This window comes from Triticum aestivum, chromosome 5A, assembly GCF_018294505.1.
Source record: "Triticum aestivum cultivar Chinese Spring chromosome 5A, IWGSC CS RefSeq v2.1, whole genome shotgun sequence".
Lineage (NCBI taxonomy): Eukaryota > Viridiplantae > Streptophyta > Magnoliopsida > Poales > Poaceae > Triticum > Triticum aestivum.
Genome location: NC_057806.1, coordinates 575067122 through 575074200, shown reverse-complemented (window position 1 = coordinate 575074200; position 7079 = coordinate 575067122).

Below are 7079 nucleotides of genomic sequence, written 5' to 3'. Positions count from 1 at the left end.
GCACGGCGGGCCACACTCGCTCAATCTCGCTCTCTTTATCTGAGTCTCGTTTAACCTCGTTTTCTTTCACACACAAATGATATATCTCCCTGTTCGGGCCTCGATCGACACACTCTATACTCTCTCACGCAGATTGTCTATCTAGGTCAGTCCATCCAAGCCACCGCCACTCTTTCGACCTCATGGTGGGCCACGCTCACTCAATCTCTCTCTCTCTCTCTCTCTCTCTCTCTCTCTCTCTCTCTCTCTCTCTCTCTCTCTCTTCGTATGTCTCGATTGACCTCGCTCTTTCTCGGACAAAAATGATATATCACCATGTTAGAGACCAATTCGACCTATTCACATTGTATAATCTCTCATGCACATCGTCTATCTAGGTCACTCTCTCCAACCCGTCTCACTCTTTCGATCGCACGGCGACCCTATGTGATTGGATGACCTTGCTTCCTCGCACGCACAAAATATATCTCCACGTCTGTGACTGGATCATCTCTCAAGCTCTATCTTACAGCCCTCACCCTTGCCAAAAAGATCAATTGGACAATATCTCTCTAGAGCATATATATTTGTTCAATGAATGTCAGACCACACTCACTTTGTCTCTCTATCTATATGTCTCTCGATTGACCTTGCTTTCTCACACCGTATCTTCCACGCGTTGAAGCTACTACCTCTCCATCCCTCGCAAAGCCGGGGCTATTTACATTGCGAGGGGCACTCGAACCTTGGATTAATTTGTGTAGGCATTTGTTTCGGTCGGTTTAGATTATATTTTCGTAGCATTCGGCCCACAACTACTCCAAACACCATTGCAACCCACGCAACTCCCCTAGTTGATTTCCCTCTGGCTCGGTCATCGCTCTCTCACACGTCCTTTCTCGCCTTCAACGTTGCACCATGGTATTATTTAAAAACCTATGTTGTTCTCCTTAATTATTATAAATAAGCTACAAAACTACACACCGATAGTCCACTTGGAATGGAACAAATTTCGACCCACAAATTAAAGTGCTACAAACTACACACCGAGGGTCCCACATGTCATGAAACAAATTTGGACCCATATACAAATTAAAAAATAAAGGACGAGGATCGAACATGCGACCGGGCCTTCAAGCCACACGTCAATAGGCAACATAAGTAGAATAGCAATGTTTGTTGTACCCCCTTTGTTCCAATAATGTTTTTATATTACCACAGGCTAATTAATGGATAACATGTAATATTATTTTTAGTACTATTCGCCTTCACTTACTAGTGGGTTCCATGTGTGCTCTCTCTCTCTCCTCCCCTTCTGCGTTTAGACGCACGGGCAAATAGGAAGAACTCGCGGGCGATGTTGCCGTTGACCATATCTGGACGCGTTCACAAGTCACGGCACCAGTTTCACGTACTAGCAGCACTAGTCAGTGTGTACGTGCAATGCACGTTAATTTGGAAGTACATTAAGTGCATGCGGATATTAACTACTAGGATATTATTTGCGTGTTGTCATGTGATTAGCACTATTTTTGGCATGAAATTAACGGCACGCTAAACGTGTTGAGCGCTCGAAATTGAAGCAGTCTAGGTCATTGGATGACAAGGAATACATGTGGCTTGATGACGTTTTATATTTAATTTGATACGGCTCTAGCAGAACATTCAATCGATCAAACCATACATTTCGTTCAGTCTGACTCCGACTTTAAATTATACGACGATCGATATAAAATAAACGAAAATGATAAACGTTCAGATTTTAAGCATGGCAATCCGAACATTTTTCATGGCAAATTTAGATTACGTGGCGGCGGCGGGGGCGTCTCGTGGTGGGAAGCGGCTCCTCTGCCGTGCTCTGTGTGTCATTGGGCCACTGACCGACGGCGACGGCGGCGTCTTGCACCGTTGTTGGCGTACTCCTGGACGTTGGCCTAGATTCAAGGAAGGCCAAAATATTCTGGACTTCGGAGCGGGTCAACTGGCGGGAGGAGGCGACTGGCGTTGGTGCAAGGAAGCGGTCGACGGTGGCCATCCATGCCGCTGAGGGGGTCACTGGCACCCGCGCGGGGACAGGCGCTGTCAACAACGCGGCGGAGACATTCGTGTGCATGGGCACCGGCATGGGCGCGCACGTCAGTGCATGCGTAGGCGCATGCGCTGGCAGATGCACGGGCACCGGCACGGGCGTGCACGTCAGTGCACACGCAGGCGTATGCGCTGGCAGGTGCACGGGAATGGGCGCTAGCACAGTCGGGGCAACGGGAGCCGGAACGGGAGCGGGGACAGGCGCGTCGTCTTCCCGCAAGGCCAGTTCAAGCTCGTCCCAAAGCGCCTAATGTTCTTGAGACTCCAGCTGGGTGTCTTCCTCAGGAAACTCGAACACTAAGGGCAGACCATCGTGATGCGGCATTGCGTATGTTTAGGTCAGACTAGTTGGAGGTAGACGACAGGAGAATCGGAGAGGAAGAGAGAGGATTGTAGTGATACCGGGTAGTGCGGGGTTGATTTTAAACTGCAGCGCCGGCGACACTAAAAGTGGGAGCAGTTGGGACAATGGTGGGCGGCGGAGCCTGGTCAAAGGGATCGCCTCCCGGTGAGCCTGCACAACGGTCTTCTCGCACGCCTCCTTGACAGCCGGCGCAGCGGTCTGCTCGCACGCCTCCCGTCGACTCACACGCTTGCTCGGACGGCACCTGCCGATGAGAAGTGGGGACTTGTGGTGGCACGTAAACGCCCACGGTTTCAATAGTGAAAGCGTTCGCCTTAATGTGATAGGTCTTTGTTCCAAAATATCTTGGCTCTTCATTTGTGCAACTTGTCATAAGCAGCTTGTCTCAAATTGAAGAAAAAACTTACAAAGTAATATTTGTGCCATATCACGTGACCATGCTTAGTTTCAAGAATTTATTCTCGCTTTTGGATTTTCTGAAATTTAAGATCCAGGATTTGAAACAATATCATAACCTGCATCATGCAATAAATTTTCAAGCTGTACATATGTCCTGTTGTATTTCTTGAGAAAGGATTTGGTCAAACATTTTGCTTAGATAGACTTCAGACAAGTTATATATGCAGAGTAAAAGGATAATCCCTCTGTACCAGTGCATTGCCTGATATATTAACTCAAGTACTAGGCATGAACAAACAGGCTCAATTCTGTGCTCATCCTGGTGTAGTAGTAGTAGTACTAGGCAATGCAGTTGACGGGTGACCTTGACGAGCGGCAACTGAGGGAATTGAACCATGCTCGGCACGGTAGGTAACGTTGTCTAGTTACTAAAGCATCCCTCCATTATTCATCGGTAGTCATTATGGACCAGGGACATGAGGGGAATTTCCTAGGGCTGGAATTCTGGCCACCAAATATTTCGACTTGAAACGCTGAGGCTCGACTGGTTGGGGTTGCCTAATGTGCGTACCACGCACGCCACCGAAGGACACGAGCCTGTTTTTTTAGGATCAACACGAGCCAAGGTCTGGCTGGTACGCCGTTGGGTCCTACCATTCGAGAATACGAAAGGAACCTTTTAAATTGCCGAACGAATCTATGTGTATTACAATACCCATATTTTCCTTGCAAATACTAATCTCAACGTGGTAATTGATTTATGACGAGTTGTTGAATTAGAGTGAGTTTGTGATATAGTGATCTCAACGTGGATTTCACATTTCATGGTATCCCTAGTAAGTTTTCCCATGCAAATTCAAATTTAAAAGATGAACAATATGGAGGTGAGAAAACTTTGTATGTATCAAGCATATGGCCACACACACACACACATAGAGACACACACGCACGAACACAACAACAATCCAATAAGTATAGTGCATCTATTTTTCCAAACCATGCGTGTATGACACGAATTCAAAAATACTCATTCTATTCCTAAATATTAGTCTTTTAGAGAGTTCAACAAGTGACTACATACGGAGCAAAATGAGTGAATCTAGACTCTAAAATATGTCTATATACATCAGTATGTGCCAGTCCATTTGAAGCCTATAAAAAGACTAATATTTAGGAACGAAGGGAGTAAAATGTAAGACATCCATGGTCCTCAGTTCAATATTTAAAATGAACATGAAACTGAAACATGAATATGAAGTCTAGTACTACAGTACGCAAATGTTGTGTTTAGGCGGAGCTATGATTGTCAGGGGTCAACCCCTCGACCTTAGATAAAATTGTGGAGCTCTGTTTAGGGTTGTTTAGATTATATTTGTCCCCACCCTCCCAACCACCGATTGGTTGTGCACCCCCCACCCCTCCTCCCCGGGAGAATATCATGTGCCCCCATACCTTAGATGTTGTATGCCGATACGAGTTGCTTGGAGCTTGTAGATCTGAGATATAGCAGCTCACATGATGTGTCTTAATATTTTTGCAGGAAACCTTGATGAGTTTGAGAATTGCACACAATTTGTACAAAAACTACTTAGATGCCCTTTGATCCCATATCCAACGACCTCGAAGCTCGTATCACTGTAGCATCTAAGATGAAGGAGGACATCATATTCTCCTGTATGTAAGAATATCATGTGCTACCACACCTTAGATGCTTTGGTGATACAAGCTCTTCGAAGGCGTTGGATTTGTGATCCAACACCTCCTCGGTGGTTCAAATGGTTTTTTGTAGAAAAGCCCCAAAAGAGTTTGGCCACTGCTTACAAGCACAAAGACTGCTCAGATGCCATTGGATCTCAGATCAAACAACCTCCAAGCTCGTATCACCGTAGCATCCAAGCTGCGATAGCACCTTATGTTTTCTCGCACGGGAGAGTATGAGGTGCTCCCGCACCGTAGATTCTATGGTGATACGAGTTCACTGAGATCTAACGGCCCATAGTAGGAGGTTTGAATGTTTTTGCAATATACGGCTGATAGAGTTTGGGAAATGTGCAGAAAGTACAAGTACTACGCATGTGTCATCTGATCACTGATCATACGACCTAGATGCTCATATCACCGTAGCGGGTAATTAAGCTACGGGGGCACCTAATATGAGCATTGGGGAGCCGTTGGCTCGAAGATGCAGTGGCACGCACGAGGCCTGAATGTTTTATTTGCAAAAAAACTTTGGAGAGTTTGGAAATTGCGCATAATTACAAAGACTACTCCCAAGCCATTGGATCTCACTTCCAACGGTGTAAAAACTCGTATCCCCATAGTATCTAAGCTGTGTGGTGGATGTGATATTCTATGCCGCTGTCATTTTTGTTCGTAAACTTGCAAAATACATGTAACTCGCGTCGTTACTTGTCTAACCGCGCAAAGTGTTTTTTCAAAAAAAACCATCCTACACTGAAATATCAGAACAACACACGGGTGTCCCACTTGTCGTTAATCAAATTTGGACCTAAAACTAACAAATCTGAAAGACGAGATTCGAACTGGCAACCTGGACTACAAAGTGTAAGTCGATAGCCTGAAAAAACGAACGGTTGTTGGCTTTGTCCCATAACTTGATTTTATACAGTACTTGCGTTGAGTAGAGTAGAGGGAGTGCCTCGTCAACACGTGCATGACCGTTGTCTCACTTACTGGTGGGTCCCAGGTATGCGATCTCAATCTCTCTTCTCTCCATCATCTAACCTTTGCACGGGCACACACGAAGAGCGGCGCTAGCTTGCCGTGGTGTTATTACAACTAAAAAAGCTTCGAGAATAGAAGAATCGCCTAGAACAAGAGACGTTGTGGCTAGTGGGGTGTTTTCGACCGACTGGCTGGGTCCCGAGGTCAAACCATAGGTACTACGTCTGATACAGTATATTTTTACACACACATTTTTCCTCCGTGCCCAAACGTGGCACACCCTACCACGCGATTTCGGGGTCCTCCCGGGTGGTGCACGCATATATTCTTCCTGACGTGGGACGCCCTACTGCGCATTTTCTGGGTCCTCCTCGGTCGTAGAACCGAAGCAAGTAAATGAGTCATCAAATCACGAAAGACCATCTTTCCCGCCGAGTACATCAGTGAAGCACGGTGGCTAGCTAGTTGGGCTAGTTCGTCCGATTAGCTAGGCCACCACCACATTTGTTTTTTCACCCCTTTTTTATCTACTTGCCGGCGGGTAAATTTAAATATCCACTGCGGCGTTGCTCTGGTGTTTGGGTGCGGCAGGATTTTTAATTTTTTGATTGACGGGAGCAGGCGCGACAGGATTTTTAATTTTTTGATTGACGGGAGCAGGCGCGGCAGCAATTAGTCACGATGACTCCGCTTGTAAAAACCCACTGCTCCCTGATGTGAGAAGTCGCCGACTGGTGTTTTACCGGGGTGAAAACCAAAAGATTCCCCGCTCCCTCCGCCTTCTCGTAGATTGCATTGCCTTTCAGCCATTTCGCCCCCTTTGCTTCCTCTCCCCATTGCTTCTACCTGGTGCCATGGCGGCGCAGTAGATCACGGAGTTCGAGGTGAGGCTCCTGACACAGGAGCTCCATGCCAAGGATGCGGAGCTCAGGGCCAAGGACGTGGAGCTCCGTGAGCTCAAGGAGGAGAGGAGTGCCATGCTCCTCCGTTATGTGCGGGAGTTCATGGAGCTTCAAAAGCGGCAGGCATCCACCACAAAGATGCTCGAGGCGTCGGCGGTGTTGCTGCAGAAAGCGGGAGATACGATAGGCCGTCAGGGGAGCCGGCTGGAGTGTGAGCGAGCTGATCGTGACGAGGTCCAGGATCGCCTCAGCCACTTGGTGAACCAAGTTGCCACGCACGTGTTGCGGCTGCGTGATGCCTACCGTCATGCCAGCGCGACGATGCCCGCCGTCGGGCTAAACCCGTTCGACCACCCGGTCGACTTCAACGAGCTGCGACTTCCTGACCTGGTCTCGTTCTTCACCTATATCTCCGAGGAGCTGAGCCGTCTCTGCGTGATGGTGGGGGCTGAGGTGGACAAGGAGGGGTTGCAGGATGCCGTCGCCGTTGCCGGGCGAATCCTTTCAGGGCCCCGTCACCGGAATCCATTCGTGCCATTGGACGCCGTCTTTGACGAGCTGGCTCCCGTTGACCGGGAGCAGGCTCTGCGGGCGGTTGCACCCTGCATCACCAACGTCGTGCGCCTTGAGAAGCAGAGGGACTTCGGTGGTGTTTAGGCGCC